This window comes from Excalfactoria chinensis, chromosome 1 (assembly GCF_039878825.1).
Source record: "Excalfactoria chinensis isolate bCotChi1 chromosome 1, bCotChi1.hap2, whole genome shotgun sequence".
Taxonomy (NCBI): Eukaryota; Metazoa; Chordata; class Aves; order Galliformes; family Phasianidae; genus Excalfactoria; species Excalfactoria chinensis.
Window position 1 is genome coordinate 41,653,145 of NC_092825.1, and position 17,947 is coordinate 41,671,091.

A 17,947-nucleotide genomic window follows, 5' to 3' on the forward strand; every position below is an offset into this window, starting at 1 on the left:
TCCCACTGAAGGTACATATATTTCTGTTTTTTACACATTTAAATGGACAGAAAAAGTTAGATATAAAACAGTACAAAATTGTTCTAGTAAGAAATGTTTACATTCCACTTTTGAAAAAATAGGGAAGGAAAAAAATCTGAATTCTTAAAGGTCTGTGACAAAATATTTATGTCTGCAGACAGAACTGTTTAAATTTGCTTTAATTATGTGTTTACAGTGAGTAAGACTTTTCCACAAACAGAGGAAACTATACCATAGAATTGGCCACATTTCAATTCAAAATAGCCCTGGAAATATGCTTCATCAGTTCACGTCACCACAGTACTGGTGGTCTTTTTGTCAGCTTGCCTTAACCTTATCTTTTAAATATTAGTCCATCCGCTCTCAGAAATCCCTCAAAATTCCACAAAAGATGAGTTAAAAAATACATGCAGCTTCAAAAAAACATCTCCTACATTACGTTTTACTTTTTTTTTTTTTTTTTTACATGAAAGTCTAAGTATGGAAAAAGAGCAGCTGAGAGTCAAAAAGAGCTTTAAAATCTGCTAAAAGGAGCTTCAGATCCAGGGATTTTCTTTCCCTCTGTTTCATTCACAGGCAGCTTCTTTAAATATAAGTTCCTCATTTGCACGCTGTAACACGGTGCTTTCTAACATCACAAAGACATACACTGATCCTGTCTAACTATCTACTACACATCTTTTCCTCTGAAAACAAAATTATACTCATTAGAGTTTGTAATAAGTACAAAGAAACCTGAACAGAAGAAAAATATATCTCAGAGTGCAGTTTAAATGAGAAATACATGAACTCAACCCTTTTTTACGCTCACTACATCATAGATTCTAAACACTGACTTGCAAACAGAGAACATGCTGCTGCAAAAGTTTACGGTACAGAAAAAGAAAGGACTATAGCAGCGCTTATACAAATCAAAACAAGAGACAGAGCAGTCAAATAAACAGTAGGAAATGTGTACAGTCCTTACGAACGCATTCTCATGTTCTCGAGAAACAAAAGTGCTGGATACAACATTCAACATTGCTAAACTTTTAGTAGGATTTTTCCTTGCTTCTCTTAAAATCCATCTACTTCTTGCCGTAGACTTCCCTGAAGTTTTATTAGTGTAGCATAGTTCAGGAGAATTACCGAAAACCGTACCTTTTAATCCAGGGATTTGCAACAGGAGCTCTCAAAGCTGAGATGTAATTAAACTAAATATTCAACCCAGGCAAAAGGCTTTGCAGGTGTGGAAAGGAGGAGGGGGTAAGTTCAGCTCAGTGACTGTCACTTGGTGGAAAACCCTCCTGCTTCTATTCCATAGCACAGTTAAAAAATAAGGTTTCTCTCAATGAACACAATCCAGGCTGACACCCACATTAGATCATATGGTAATGATATGTCTCCTGTATTGTAGCCAGAAACTTTATCAGCTCTTTTGCTTTCTTTTCCTCCTTTTTTTTTTTTTTTTTTTTTTTTTTTTTTCCATTTGCTTTATTCCTTTTTCATCTGTTTAGAATCTCAAACTGCTTGTACACTTTAAGACAGATGCTTTGCAGTAAATCATCTCACTTATTTTATTTTGGTTTCTAAAACATATATTTAGTAAAGTTTTCTTGGTTTTAACTTTTTTTTTTCTCTTTTTCTGACTCATTGCTGAGAAAAAATAAAAAGGTTGGCTGTTCTTCTTGTTTATAATAGATGTAATTCAAGGAAAGGATATAAAATTAATCTTACAGCTAGTCAAAGTGGAGATTAACATCAGAAAAAAAAAGCAGGGTAGCTTTAGGTAAAACTATACAGATATTAACCTGCCTCTGCTTATGCTATAATCATTATCTAAGTAAACAGCATATAGTGTAATATACTCTTATTATCTTGTATGAAAAAGAGCTTTACAGATTTCTTCGAACGTCAGCATGTTTTTGATATATATGAAAATCATGTTTTTTACCAGCTGAATGATTCCAGCATTTGTGGTTAAAACAGCCTTATATAAACTTTGCTTTTTTTTTTTTTTTTTTTTTTTTTTTTTTACTGCTTTCTCACCAGGACAGCAAAGCAGAGGGGAAATTAGTTTTAACTCTATTTCTTTTTGCTTTTTTTTCTTGCTTTCTTTTCTTTTTTAAGATTCACTGGGACTTTTTTAAACATGAATGGAACAATGTATTTGACTCATTGTCCAAATTCAAAATTTAATCAGTAATCTCTGTTTTGATCCAAATATCAGCAGAAGCTGTAATGCAATTTCTCTATTGTTGCACAATGTAAAAATTCAGGCAAACTGAAAGGGAGTTAATAGAATAATTACTATTTATTTAGTTATTCAAACAGATTGCAAACATGTGTAGCTTCCCTGTGCTGTTAACTGTCCCGTCAAAATAATGGAGGTTTATGTCTTTCTGTTTTGACTTGTATCCTTTTATTTCTGCCCCTAGGCTAGGACCAGGTGCAATTCTGAAATTAAAGCATGTAAAATGTCAAAGTTTGCTTAAAAGAAGTCTGATTTTTTAGAAACACAATGGAATCTTGACTTTTTAGCTATTATTTTTAGTTTGATTTTAACAAGAGCCAAGAAAACAGATCTTACAATTGTTCCTCTTTGGTGAAAGAAAACATGGTGGAATAATTTACTGCTTGTTTTGGTCAGATTTGCAAAAAGTTGCAATCACATTTAACCTTATGTTACAGCTTCTTTCTATATATTTACTCTTAAAGTAAGGATCATTTATTCCTCCCTGGACCTTGAGGCTACCTCTGTCTTTTTCCCCCTGCCTCTCCAATGTATTCAAGACTGTTAATGATTTTTGTTGTGGCATTTTTCTACACATGACAAGGAGTGTTCCAAGCTTTTATACTTACAACAAAGCCTTATCTTTGTCCAGAAGTGTCACCATGAGGCTTGCTGAAGTCTTGGCTGTATCTTAGTAATGTCAGCTATTTGAACCTTGGTCACCAGCTGCATCTGCTTGTTTAAAAAACATTTCAAAGCAAGGTTTTGATGAGGAACAGGTCAGGGTAAACTTGTTGTCAGTTTGCTTCACAAAACCCATTCATATCCTTTCCCACTAAAACTGAAATACTTTTGAACTGATATCTGTTATGGGGTTGAGAGTGGTTATAAGTAAACAGCTTCGTCATCAGTTTTCTTGGAGGCACTGGAGGAGATGGATGGCCACCTCTTTTTTTCTTTTCTGTCTTTGGAATTAGAGCATTAATAAAATATAAAGAGCCAGGTGGGTGCAAGTGGAGCACTTGGTGTCTCCTGGGTGGACTTTAGGACTCTCCATCAGAATCAACTAGATGACTTTCTTCCTCTTTCAGTAGTAAAGTCCATCACAGGAAGCTCAGAGGAGTAAAGTTGTCACAGCCTTTAGGAATTGTGAAAATCCCTAATTCTTCCTGTTTATATCAAGAAGAACAGGAATGAATTAGGTGTCCACCCTCTCCTGAAATGCAGACTACTTATGGGACTCAGAAACCGAGAAGGTACGGTCTTCTGAGATTGAATACCGGTGCAGTATCCTATTAAGTGTCCATGTACAACATTTTTGGGGTAAACTGCATGTTTATAATGGGATGTAGGATCCCTTCTGACACAAGTGTTCCTTTTCCCCTTCTCATAGCCACCTGTTATGTCAGTCAAGAAAAACAGCTTTGCAACAAACAAACAAGCAAAAACGCATAAATAGCAAGTTACTATGTTATTTTATAAGGAACATAAACATATGCAAAGCCTAGCACTGATAAACTGTCCTTCTTGGTCTGATCTGCTTTGACAACTACTTCATCAATATAAATGAAAGCAAGCTTAGATCAATTGGTTTCTACAAGATTTTATTAGTTCAGCTTAACTAACCTACACAGATACATGCTGCTCCAAATACCAGATCTCAGCAAGTTACAGGCAACTGCATATTAATGGTATTTATATAACAGTATTTTTATTAAATTTTGATGGATAGCATCTGCTTCATTTGCTCATAGGTTATTCCGTGGATCTTTCAAAGAGCAGCGGCAGGAGACAGGAGAGCAAGCCATTCTTTCTGTCTGCTGCTGACGGCTGTGCCTGGGTCAGGTTGAATTCTGTGCAGGAAGGGGATGTGCAGCTGCCCTGCACCCTGGGGGAAGAGCTTCTGGAGCACGGGGCTGGACTGGGCAGCAGGCATGACCTGCAGGCATCAGGAGATCTCAGACAGGTTGCAGGGCTCCTTAGAAGTGCGTAGAGCTGTCATAATCTCCTCTCAAAGGACTGGAAAGGAGAATTGTTTTTAGGAAGCGTTGAGAAGGAGTGTGGCATTTATCGCAGTCCAGAAAGTTGCAGGAATGAAACCAAAGCAAGAAGACAGGATCTGTCCTGCAGGGACTTGGTGGCCCAGTGATTCAGGATCTTCCTCATTCTAATTTTTGTCTTCTAAAAAAGGAATTTTTCTTGGGCTGCCTTCTAAAGGTTGTCAGCTTTGAAGACCAGTGTGTGGTTAGTGTTGTTGTGGTTGCTGTGGTAAGGAAGAGCAGGCAAATCCACTTCAAAGACTTCATGAAACAGCTAGTCAAGTGTCCACCCAAAGTCGCAAAGAATGAAACAGAACCCCTTGTTCGGCTACTTCTCAGACTCCTTCTCCACCTGCTCTGTGTCTCATGCCTGGCCTTTACTAGCTCCCTATTATGTTATCCACTATGCCTCTTAATATACCACTGGTTGTCTCTCCTTTCCATGTTGCACAAATAATAATTTGTTCTAAGCCTCTCCTCTGTGGTGGTGCTGCATGTCACTCATTGCAGTGACAGTTATTATTTTGGACTAGATGATCTTGGATGTGTTTTCCAGCTTTGGTGATTCTATACTCAGTCTCCTGTAAAAAGCTCTTCCTTACCATTGCAATGGAGTTCCTCTACTAAAACCCAAAGTAAATGTTGACCCAAGCATATTAAACATTGATCCAGGTAAATAGTGACCCAGGCACAGACTGACAAGGTAGCTACAGAGACAGAAATGTCATTTCTGGATATTCTAAATACCAATTTTCCTTCAGTCTTCTGTGAACTCACAAGTTACAGTCAAGAAGTTCTCAGCACTTCTACGGATCAAAAAGACCAAAGTATTGGATTCCACACAAGTGCTCTCAGAAGCATTATTTTTCTATATCTGTGAATGGAACTTGTTACAACTGCTTGATCTAAGAGCAAACAACCTCTAGTAGTGAGTTCTCAGTGGTGCGGAGTCTCTTCTGTCAAGTCTGTCTTTCTCTCCCTTTTCGACTCATCAGGACCATGTGCTGTTCATGCCACTTCTCAGGGTCCTCTCCCTGCTCTCTTCTGAAGGGAATCTGTGAGACTTGCAGGTCACTCAATGAAACAGATTCAAATTGTTCTCCACTGAATTATTCAGCATGTGAACGTATCCTTTACCTTGACCTTTTTTCAATGGAAATCTCAGTCTTTTCCTACACTTGACACTGTCTGTCCTGTCCTCTGGTCTTCCTCTTCTCTCATGAATCAAACTGTTTTGTCCAAGTACCTCCAGTAAATGCAGGAGCTATCTGTCAGCGTAGCCTTACTACTCAATGATAATTTCAAATGGTCTGAATTTAACTTTCGTCATGGAGGATGAAGCCTGTCCTAACTATTCCTCACACCTCTGTGGTGTAGATGTACATTTTGTGATCTCTTTTACCTACTCCCTTTAGAAGTGAATGGATAAAATCAGAATTACATGAGTCCTCCTAGCTGCTATCCATTCTAGAAGCAAATAATGAGAGAAAAGTAAAAGTGATCATGGGACCAAAGACCCCAGAATCTCACTTTGACTGTTTAATGATAAAGAAAGCATGAGCAATAGCATTTGTTATCATATACACTAATATGTGTTGCTAATAGTACTGAGATACTCTGCAGTTTTCAGTGCTTGATAATGTCACATTTTTTTTCTTGTCTGAATTCTGGTGAGGGTTAGCTGTCCCGTGACCTCCAGAAAATCCCTAACATGAAGGAGAGTATGCAACTGCATCGACCTCACCGAAGGGCCTAGGAAGATACAGCTCACTATGCAAAGAGGCCTTCCCACAAAATAATGTCACTCTAAGTGTGGGGGCCACAAATGAGGAAGTGACATCTGAAAAGGAGAGATGACTAGCTTAGGCAAGAGGAGGTGAAATTTCAAGTGAGCAGCTGTTTCCTGAGATTTTGGCTTCTTTTATATTTCACAGTATTTTGAGTTGGAGTACAACCATTTTCAAGGTTCTGATGGAAAATCCAAAGCTTAATTTTCATTTTGATGGCCCTTAGATCATGCCCTGGACAACTTTCATCATCTCAGTTGGATTACACAATGCCCTAGAAAAGGATGACAGTAATTCATGCAGTTGGAACTATGCGCCTTGCATCTCCTTTGTTAGTCAGAGGTTATGAACCAGAATTCATAATGAGACACATCCTGTGAAGCTCTGAACAGCTTATTCCCCGATTATGAAAAACATGTGAATGGTCAGGCCATCTTTTTTTTTTTCCATTTTAGTCATCACAGAGATCAAACTGTTTCAGAGGAAGCTAGTGACTGTACTACTCAGGAAAGTCCTAAGAAAAGGGGTGTAATGATGAAAAGAAGACATTCATAGTACCATTTGTGTCAATGTTTCTGTATTAATTTTTTTTTGTTTGTTTGTTTTGTTTTGTTTTTTCTATTGGCAATCTGCTGAGAAATAAGTACTTTCTAACTTCAATTAAACTTATGAAACGGTGATTTTGAATATACAAGGAATGGCATCATAAAACTTACTGGTTTTGTTTGGATTGTATGAACTCACTCACAGCAGAGAAGTGCTGCTGGGAACCTTAAGGTGGATGGTGATGAGTTACAAAGACACCAGCTGTCTGAACAGAGTGTGCTCCATTGGGTTCTAATGAAAAAGATGCACTCCTCTTGAACCTTTAAAGGAATAAGTAAGCATTTGTAACAATCTGAAAACACAATAAAGAAAAATAATGATGTGAGAGCAGAGTCCAAGAAGCACAGATTTTAAGTCCAAACAGTACAGGTGATATCTAGCACCCAGGACATTTCACTCAAATTTTAACTATTTCTGAAATGCAGAGAGTTACAGTGTAGTCCAGGTAATAATCCATTGATATTCATTAAGTATTTGAAAAGTAAATCTCTTTACTTTTAGCTGATGCCTGGAATACAAGAATGGGTAGACCACATACGCTTTTTATAGAATTGTAGAATCATAGAATTGTTAGAGTTGGAAGGGATCTCAGAGAGACATCTTGTCCAACTCTCCTGCAATGAACAGGGACACCACAGCTAGATCAGGTTGCCCAGGGCTTTATCCAGCCTCACTCTGAAAGTTTTCAAGGATGAGGCATCAATCACATCACTGGGCAACCTGTTCCAGTGCCTCACCACCCTCACTGTAGATTATTTTCCTTATATCTAGCCTAAATCTTTGAGCTCTTTGAGCTCTGAAGCCATTTCCCCTTATTCTATCACAGCAGACCCTGCTGGAGAGTCTGTCCTCTTTATTCATGTAGCTCCCCTTTAGATACTGAAAGGCCACTATAAGGTCACCTGGCAGCCTTCTCTTCTCCAGGCTGAACAGCCCCAGCTCTCTCAGCCTGTCCTCACAGGAAGATGTTCCATCCCTTGGATCACTTTTGTGGCCTTTCTCTGGATGTGCTCCAACAGGTCCAGGTCTCTCCTGTACTGAGGACTCCCCATCTGGACGCAGTACTCCAAGTGAGGTTTCACCAGCACAGAGCAGAGGGGCAGGATCACCTCCCTCACCCTGCTGCCCATGCTTCTTTTGATGCAGCCCAGGATACAGTTGGCATTCTGAGCTGCAAGGGCACATTGCTGGCTCACGTCCAGCTTGCCATCCACCAATACACACAGGTTTATCTTTGGCAGGACTGCTCTCAGTCTTTTCATCCTCCAGTCTGTATTGGTAATGGGAGTTACCTTGATCCAGGTACAAGTTTTCTTTCTTTTTTCTTTTCTTTCTTTCTTTCTTTCTTTCTTTCTTTCTTTCTTTCTTTCTTTCTTTCTTTCTTTCTTTCTTTCTTTCTTTCTTTCTTTCTTTCTTTCTTTCTTTCTTTCTTTCCTTCTTTCCTTCTTTCCTTCTTTCCTTCTTTCCTTCTTTCCTTCTTTCCTTCTTTCCTTCTTTCCTTCTTTCCTTCTTTCCTTCTTTCTTTCTTTCTTTCTTTCTTTCTTTCTTTCTTTCTTTCCTTCTTTCCTTCTTTCCTTCTTTCCTTCTTTCCTTCTTTCCTTCTTTCCTTCTTTCCTTCTTTCCTTCTTTCTTTCTTTCTTTCTTTCTTTCTTTCTTTCTTTCTTTCTTTCTTTCTTTCTTTCTTTCTTTCTTTCTTTCTTTCTTTCTTTCTTTCTTTCTTTCTTTCTTTCCTTCTTTCCTTCTTTCCTTCTTTCCTTCTTTCCTTCTTTCCTTCTTTCCTTCTTTCCTTCTTTCCTTCTTTCTTCTTTCTTTCTTTCTTTCTTTCTTTCTTTCTTTCTTTCTTTCTTTCTTTCTTTCTTTCTTTCTTTCTTTCTTTCTTTCTTTCTTTCTTTCTTTCTTTCTTTCTTTCTTTCTTTCTTTCTTTCTTATTTATTTCCCTACAATTTTAAGCAGATTCTTCTTTTATTCCTATAAATAAACTGTTTATATGAATGAGCTCTTGTTATGGATAAGAACTGTTCTAACCAACTGCATCAATGATCCTCAACAGCAGTTTTCAATACTCAAGTTGAAAAAATATAGTTAAATAAGAGAGAAAGTGTGAGTTTTTTCATAGGAAAAAAAAGAAAAAAAAAAAAAGACAAAGCAAAATAAAACAAAACAACAACAACAAAAACCCAAGCCAACAACAAAGAAATAAATGGACAAACAAAACCACACAGAGTTTAATTCTACAATAAACATTTTTAATGTAACATTTCATCCTTCAGTTATTGAATTATCTATTGGCAATGAGAAAAACTGAAACCTATTCTACTTGTAAATTGTGTATTGTTTTATTTTTGTGTTTGCAACATGATGTTCAGTTAGTTCTATTTGATACTTAATGCAGCTTCCAAGCAAAACCATCTGTGTTTTAATTTAGAGGATAACACAGGCAATCTATTATATTTCAGCTGAATAAAAGTTAAAATATATTTTGGTTAGGAAGGTGCTTGGTTTGTATTTATTGATCTCATCTGATTTAATTATTTTTAGATTTGTATATGAAATAGATGGATTTATGAACATGATGAGACACACCCCTCAATGGACATAAATCATATAATTTTATTAAAATTGCAGCATCTTGTGATTTACACCATTTCAAAATCTGGCCACTGAATCTCTTGACTCATCTTGATCTACAGTAATATACAAGGAAGCATATCCCTCAGAGATCTAAATCAAGGCTTGGAAAAGTAAGTTTTCTACAACATGTCAATGGATCTGATTTTTAAAGAGGCTTTCAAAGAGCAGTTATTGAAAATCAAGTATAGGAAAATAGGACTCAGATTTAAACAGACAACTAAATTGACTAATCACCTTTAAGACCTCATTATATTAAGTTTAAATATACTGACTAAATTTAAGGATAGGGTTGTTTTGCCTAACACATAGAAAAAAATAGGATGTTTTGCAATGAATGCATCAGCCTTTTATGATGAAATGGAAAACTTACATCTGAGGAAGAAGCCACACGTTTGCAAGCAAAAATCTGCTCAGCGCCTGCTCTTGATTTGTAAGACCAAAACCACTATAAGTTGGATCTTGAGACTGGACAGCTTGAGACAGTCATTTATTATGTTGTTAAAGATCTTCCGTTGTGCTCCTGCACCTTGTTTCCTTGTTTGTACTCCAAACTGTTAGAATCAGCTCTGCAAGAGAAAGTACCTTTATTTCAGTGACAGTTAAAAAATTCAGCTCTGTGAGGAGAAATTCTCACTGCACATTACCTTTTCGCAGCAGTTGCAGCCATTTTTGTGTCAATTTAAAATAAGAAGTATTTGGCAAAAGAGAAGTTGGAATGGAGGCACAAAAATAAGCAGAAGAATAGTAATAATTTTTATTTATTTATTTATTTTAATTATAGAATAGAAAATCTGGCTTTAAAAATACATTCAAGAAATTCTCAGTTTGAGTTAAGGTTACTTTAATATATTTATTTCGCTTTCATTGATCTTGAAGTGCTAAACTTGATGTTACCTGAAACTACTGGGTCTGCCCAAAACCTTCGTTATAAATGTTTCCAGGACTTGCAGGAGAGGGCACTACTGGGCTTAATGGCCTGATGACCTGATCAGTCCAACTAGTATGTGTTCAAATATAATTATAACAAAAAATTTTGCACCAGTAGTATGTTTCTATTTCATCCCTTGCAACCAGGTAGCCTCATTTCTCAAGTACTTACCATCTCTTCCCCACAGATTCATTTGCCAGGTATTTTATGTGATTTTTGTACAGTTACAGAACTCTCACCATCAACTGAAATTCCTTTTCCTTTTCTGCAAGTCTTCCATTGACCTCTACATTTTTCTGTTCACTGAGGCAGATGGGTGGCACTTTCTAAAACAAACAGCTTCTTTGTAAAGCTGCTTCCACAAATAGTGAATTCATAATTTCTTATCATATGTTTCAGACTAAAGGAAAATAAAATTGATGCACTAGAAAATGACCAAAAAAAGTGGAATAGTAATAACAAATATACTGGAGACGGTAAAACGTTTTCTATAGTTTTAGAAAATATTCTTTAAACCTCAGAAGAAGTTTCAGTCTATCTGAGATTATTATTTTTATGTGGCTTCTCTTATGAGATTATGTCTGAGAATATTTTATTTATTAAAAATAAAACCATAATATGACCTTATGTTTAGAATAAAAGACCAGGGGCTGTAAAATATTAAAATTGATATTCTTGTATTTCAGGTCTGAAGCTTTTAAAAATAATGCCAGATATCTTTCATCAAGGAATAACAGAGTCAAATTACTGCTTTATAATGAAAGTTTGGATGATATTTTTGATAGCTTAAGTTTAGTTTCCAGTCTAAGAATTCTTTAGCCTATTCTGAAAAAGTTGTGAATTTCCCCTTTTAAATATATATATATGTATATATATGAATATATACACATAAACACTGAAGTAAATATTTGTGTGTATTTTCATCTTGTCCAGTTACGTGCAAAAAGGGATTTGGTGTTTTATATCAGAAAAGAAGGGGTTGCTATTTGATACTAAAGATAGATAAAGCATTTACTGTGTGCTAAGTGGAACTGTAAGCAATATTTTGGTAACATTGTGATTCCTTTGGTTATAAACTGTTGAGTTAGGGCAACTTATTATTATCTTAATTAAACATGATAATTCTAGACATGAAGAATGCTGCCATCCTTTTTCTATCCACCAGATAGGAAGTAGTAGAAAATTGTATATACGTTTTTATGGCACAGTCCAAAAGCACTTAACAGGAAACAAAACAGTTACTGTTTTTGAAACAGTCAACACAATCACATGGAAAAGTTATGCAAAACTATATTCCAGCAATACATCTCTGTTCTACATCCTGTTCCATGTAAAAATTCTGTTGAAAGAATCTTATTCATTATTTGGTTCTTGTGAGTTTTAAGTAATTTCTGTAAAAGCATATTTATTTCATTCCTTTTAAATTCAGTAAGACTTTTCAATAAGATTGACTGTAAACTGGAATTCCATATCTCTTCTATTTAAATATACTTACTGACTAGCTACATATTATAATAAATATGACATAGTGTTTACAGGGGTGCAGCAAAATGAAGTAGTTTTCTTCAGTGTTCCTTAATTTATAAAAAGCAGTATATACCACCTAAGGTAAGCTAACAATTTGACATGAGTATCATGGGGTAAAGGCCTGTGTAAGATGTAGGCACAAGTGTATCTAAAACTCTTTTGGCACTGGCATGCTTTAGAGCTGAGCATAGCTTCATAGAATCACAGAATCATAGCATCACAGAATGACTTGGGTTGGAAGGGACCTCAAGGATCATCAAACTGCAACCCACCTGCAGCAGGCAGGGCCACCAACTTCCACATTTAATACTAGACCTGTTGCCCAGGGCCCCAACCTGGCTTTGAACATCTCCAGGGATGGGGCACCACAGCCTCTCTGGGCAGCCTGTTCTGGCACCTCATTACTCCCTCTGTGAAGAATTTCCCTGACATCCAAGATAAATCATCCCTCCCTCAATGTAAAACCCTTTCCGCTTGTCCTGCCATTATCTACCCTTAAGAAGAGTTGACTCCACTCCTTTTTGAAGGCTCCCTTTAAGTACTGGAAGGCTGCAATGAGATTACCCCACAGTTGAAACCTTTTTCTTTTTTTAGTTTAAAAAGATGCATGTCGCATCTATGAAGCAGAAGTTTCAGCACATATTTTCAGAATAGCGGTATGCTTTTGCAAGCTTGTGATGAAGTGCAGAATGAAATTCATATCACTAATAGCAATGTGGAGAGACATTGAAAGAGACCATCTTGTTCATCATTCCACTGTGAGGTGGCATCAAGCAAAACACTTCTGAGAAATGTTGATTCTTCTCCTGTGGTCATTTCTGCTCCCTGAGCACAGGCAGATCCAAGAGTACTCCATTCCCCATCAATGGATTCCATTACTCATCTGTCCTGCTGGTTATTAAACCTTTCCTAATACTGGATATGAGTCTCTGCTGCAGATTAAGCCAATTACTCTTTGTTCTACTTTTTCTGGAATAATTCACCATGGTCTTTGTAACAACTTTTTGCATGCTTGAAAACTGTTGTAATTTCCTGTTTTAAACAAATGCATTCTGATCCTCTTTTTTCCAGTCCTTTGATGACTCATTTATTCATCCATAGATACTCTCCATTTAATCCTTAAGTTGGGTACCTAGCACCTTGCATGAGATTCAGAAGAGCTCAGAAGAGTGGAACAGCCATCTTCTGTGCCTTGTCTGCTACGAGCAACTCTTATACTGCAGTGACATGCATTTAACCTTGTTAAAGTGGTGTTGGTATATGTATTATTTATTGATTGATTGATTATAACAGACTTTTTCAAATGCCCAGTTACTTTTTTCCTGAAAGTAATTAAATCTCTTCTAAGCTAAATTCTCAAAGGGAAAGCCTGGTTTTGAAGAAACAATCTGTTTTGAATGAGCTGTTTTCACAGTGTTAGGTGCTCTCATAAATTGTTGAAATGTATGAACCTCCATATCCGTGCCCAATGCAAAGTCACAGAACCACCTACCGTGTGAAAATTACAGATTTTCTCATATGACTTCATCAGAACTTGTTGCTTGGTTTCCCCTCCTATACTCTGAGGATTTATACAGATTGATAGCAATATAATTTTATTTTAAGGAGTAATGAGGTGGATTTTTTGGGCACCTGGCCTTCCCTAACAGTCTTTAACTATCTGAATTATAATAATGAAACATGATCTACTTGCAGTGTTTAATTTTCCTGCTTCAGAACCCAATAAAATAATTCACCAATAATAATAATAATAATAATAATAATAATAATAATAATAATAATAATAATAAAAGGCTCCTCTAAAAACACAGGTGACTGCATACCTTGAAACAGGAAGAAATTGTTGATACATCATCTTCTGTTTCAAACAGTGTAAGAATGTTGCATTCCTATTTTTTCTGTAGATTTCAGGATTGCCTGCATCAACAAATTAGCGTCCAATCATGCAAAAACTAATGGTGAAATTCCTTCTTCATGTATGACAGCAAATATCAATACCAAAGCTCTGAAAAATGTCTTGAAACTAAGACTGGCAATGTTTTATTTCGATTAAATTTGTCTATGTCACATACTTATTGTGTGGACTCATCAATCTACGCAAACAGCACCCAGAAAGGGCTGCTCCAATCATATGGAGCTAAACATTATTGTGTCTTGGAGACAAAGAAGTAAGAAATGATGGAGTAAACAACAATGGAGTTCAGCCTGGGATTTCCTCTTCACCAGTACAGTATAAATATGGAAATAAATGTTATAGCAACTCATTTCACATGATCCACTGATCACTGAGAAATGTTACTGAAGAAGCTTCTAACATCAGGATACACAATACTGAAATCTGTAGACATGAAAATATAGCCAGGCAGCTTTAAAACTGCAGTTCTACAGGCCTGTAGAGTTGCACAGAGAGAGCAGAGTATTTTCTGGCACTAAAGATAGTGTTAGTAGTCCAAATATTCTTGGAGGGTGGATGTGGAAAAGATAAAATAGTTATATTTGTTATTCCCTGTCTTAAATGCTACTAAACTGAAGAAATTCCTATATGCAGAAATGTTTCTTTTCAATATTTGAAAACCTTGTGCTTTTGCACACAGTGCTATGAATATTAGTGATGTTTAAAAAAAACACGACATCTTTTGCTACAAAAATAATGCAATAGCCATATAAGATTCATTGTGAATAATTAGGAGTGTGAAATGAACTTAATGGGGAAAAAATGGGAAAGAAAAAAAAAAAAAACACAAAACAACAATAAAAACTTAGAGAACGTGGGCAGGATAATGCTAGATGTAGAAAAATTAAAATTCAAGCTATGCCTGTTGCTTGCCAGACTGAGATTTCCTCCCCTAGCACATATATTTCTCTGACATCTCTTCCCATTTTTCACCGAGACCTAAGAAATACATGCGCTTGAACATTCCCACAGGGTTATATATATTTTTTTCACTTTCTCCCATGCTGAGATATTTCTTCAATCTTTTCTAGAAGAATAACTTTACTAGAAGTCTGTTCTAGAAAATTCTGCTTTCAGAGTTCCCTAATTCAAAAATTGGACTATTTTTATTTATTTATTTTTCTGAACAAGTAGGCAGAGCAGATTGAATGCTGAATTAACATCATTCATAACTGTACTCCTTTCAATTTTACATGTTGGATAGAGGTCATGGAAAGCCTTTTAGCTCTCTGGCACAAGCAGTCTCACTGCTCAGTAGCCACTGCAGGACAAGACTTCAACTAAATGTTTCAGCGTGGTCACTCTGGTGTAGTTCTAGGGTTATGCAGAGTATGACAAGGGTAGAAGAGTAAAGGCTGTCATAGGTATGTGCAAAAGACTGTGCAGCTCAGAGGGTAAGCAGAAGACCCATGGATATTTAAAAATCAATTGCCTGAGGCAGCTAATTAGTAGGCAAATCTGCGTATTAGATATGCACTGCAGTTTTCTTTTTTTTTTTTCTTAAGACTTGTTACTCCAATATTTATTTGCTTTACTTAACCATTTTTATTTGCTTTATTTAACAAATAATGCTTCTCTTTGGAGCAAGCCATTTAATAGTTGATTTTTTTTCACTTTCAAATTCATTCAGTTTTGCCAGCCTTGCACATAATTGAAGAGAAAGATCCTTTTTCTTTGTGCGGGGATGGGGGAGGGTTTGTATGTGTGTGTGTATGTGGTGGGGGGAGAGACAGGAAGTTCTAAATGCTTGTTTAAAAGAGGGCAATGAACATTTCCCAGTATGCTGTAAAATAAATATCATTCTCAGTCACATATTGTTCGGGCAGACACAGTATAAATAGATTATATGAGAGGCCATGAGAAAACTTTCTGAATTAATAGTCTGAGATACAAAAATAGTTTGAATAATATTATTATAGTGCATTTGCTTGAGGGTATTTGCATTATTCTCCAGAAACAAATCTCTTGCTTTATGACAGAACACTGAAAAATAACAATTTCTTTCACTGAAATTTTTTAGGAGGATAATTCTGAGTAATATTTTGAGTAAGATATACTGTAATATTGAGGCTTCCTTGCCACTGTTCTTTATGAACAGCTATTACAGTACAGGACTTAGAAACATGTTTGCCAAAATAGGTTTTTATGTTCAAAAGCAAATATTTTCCTCTCAAATCAAACTTTTTTTTACCAAATCTGCTTGGCATTTTAAAGGTTATTTTTCTTCTTTTAATAAGTGCCTAAAGGACTAATCAAGCTCTTTCATGTTACTTCATATAAGGACATTTTTTCTTTTTTTCTAATTCCTGTGGATGTTGGATATGGCCATAAGTAAGTAGGTCAGTTTTGTGCATCAACTCAGTTGTGTTTGCTCAGTGAAAAATGTGGGAAATTAGCATTTCTTGAATGAGACCACATAGATGGTTTCAAGTATGTCACTTTGGACTTGTTAGAGAAAATTTAAGCTACTGTGAAATCAGAAATGAATAAAATATTGCAGGAAGAGTAACCAGATATTTCACTTACTGAAAAAGAAAATTGCTGGCTGACATACAGTTTTACTTCTGCAGAACACATTTAGATGGACCACTGTTATCACTAATTCGGATTTTGTCCACAGTGTATATTTCCACTAATGATAAGAAGCCCTAATGATGCAAAGTCTTTTAGCATTTCCCAGACCCAGTATCTCATACTGTTTTTTTCTTGGCGTGGAACTGATCTGACATTCTTTATGTAGAGATATTTCAGAAATAGCATATAATATACTGTTGCACATTAGTTACTGTGGAGCTTTGGTTTACGTGAATGGTAATTCACATGCAGAGTATTGGAGAAGGCAGTGTACTATACACAGCTAGTGAGTGAATGTTCAGTGCATTAGCCTAACAATTTACAGGCTTCTTGGCAGCATTCCTCTTTATTAATATCACTTATTGCTTTTTAATATACTTGGAGTATTTCTAAATATCAAATAGAGCAGATTTATAGACTTGAAAACTTATTTCTTCACTCTGAAGAGTTGAAACAATAGAAAAATTGAGGCTGTACATCCTTTGATAATTTGACTAAAAATGTTTCATATAAGGCATTTATAAGAAGAAAATAAGGCCTACTGTCATTCCACATCCATAAGAGCTGTGGCACAAATCTTAATATTAAAATGGCATGCATTTAAATTATATCTGAAAGGCTGATTTATATGTTTCATTCACTATATCTTTTTGAAAGATGCTGTTTATAAGCACTTAGCAATCCAGGAAGTATAGGTTTGTTGATAAAAATAGCAACTAGGCAACAATAGTCACTGACCTTGAAGAACTCATTCTTGGCAAGTAGCCTACCTTTGAAAAATGGACCATTCTGCATTTAAGTTGTTTATTATCAGTGATTTTAAATTATACTAGCATTTGTAGTAATTTCTGCTAAGAAAAGGGCTGAGAAATTATTGGATATAACATTAAGATATTTAAGATATTTATTTGAAACAACACATGTATAGAAGTGAAGTTAAATACAGAAATCAAAAGGAAGATGGACTATAGATGAAAATTTGAAGATGACTATAAGATGGCCATAAATAATAGTAAATATGCTAACTGTTAATGGTGTGCTGGTCATGGTGTACACTTTCATGCCTCTTGATGCACCTTGTAGTTAAATCCAAAAAGTGTGGATGTAATAAGAAATTGAAATTGTTGATAGGGAATATTTTCTTCTCCAGTAAAAGAAAAAGGGTTTAGAAGAAAAATAATAATAGTAATAATAATAATAATAATAATAATAATAATAATAATAAAAAGTAGAACACATTTTATTGAATATATTCTCTGAACTCTTAACTCTGGGTACTTCTTTTTCTCATTACCAAAAAAAAACCAAACCAACCCAATGACCCAGTATATCAAACTCTTGAAGTCTGCTTCTTGAGCTCAACAGCCAAAAGCAAGTAACACAGAGAGGCCAAAAAGTTATGGAACCTGTAACAAACTCAGTAAGACTTTCTGCTCCAGGCATCAAAAAGTGTCCCAGAAATTCTTTCTACCTAGCTCTTTGATGTTATTTCCTAAACAAACATTATCCCTTACTGTCTTTTCTACAGTGATCCCTGGATTACCGGTAAGAACTTCAATCAGAGAAACCTGCAGCTGAGAGAAATGGCACTGACTCACACAGATCCAAAGAAGAGTTAGCTGACTCCTGAGATGCCCTCATGCTGCTCACGACACATGGGGCCATCAG

General features: G+C 35.8%; 1 protein-coding gene across 1 annotated transcript in view; it reads right to left on the bottom strand.

Annotated features, from left to right (window-relative positions):
- Nucleotides 1–1,353, bottom strand: part of DCN (decorin) — a 38,036-nt gene extending 36,683 nt beyond the window's left edge. Inside the window, exon 1 of the mRNA XM_072326506.1 lies at nucleotides 1,162–1,353. The gene's annotated coding sequence lies outside the window, so the exon portion shown is untranslated. The remainder of the gene's footprint in view (nucleotides 1–1,161) is intronic.
- Between the last annotated feature and the right edge of the window lie 16,594 nt (nucleotides 1,354–17,947).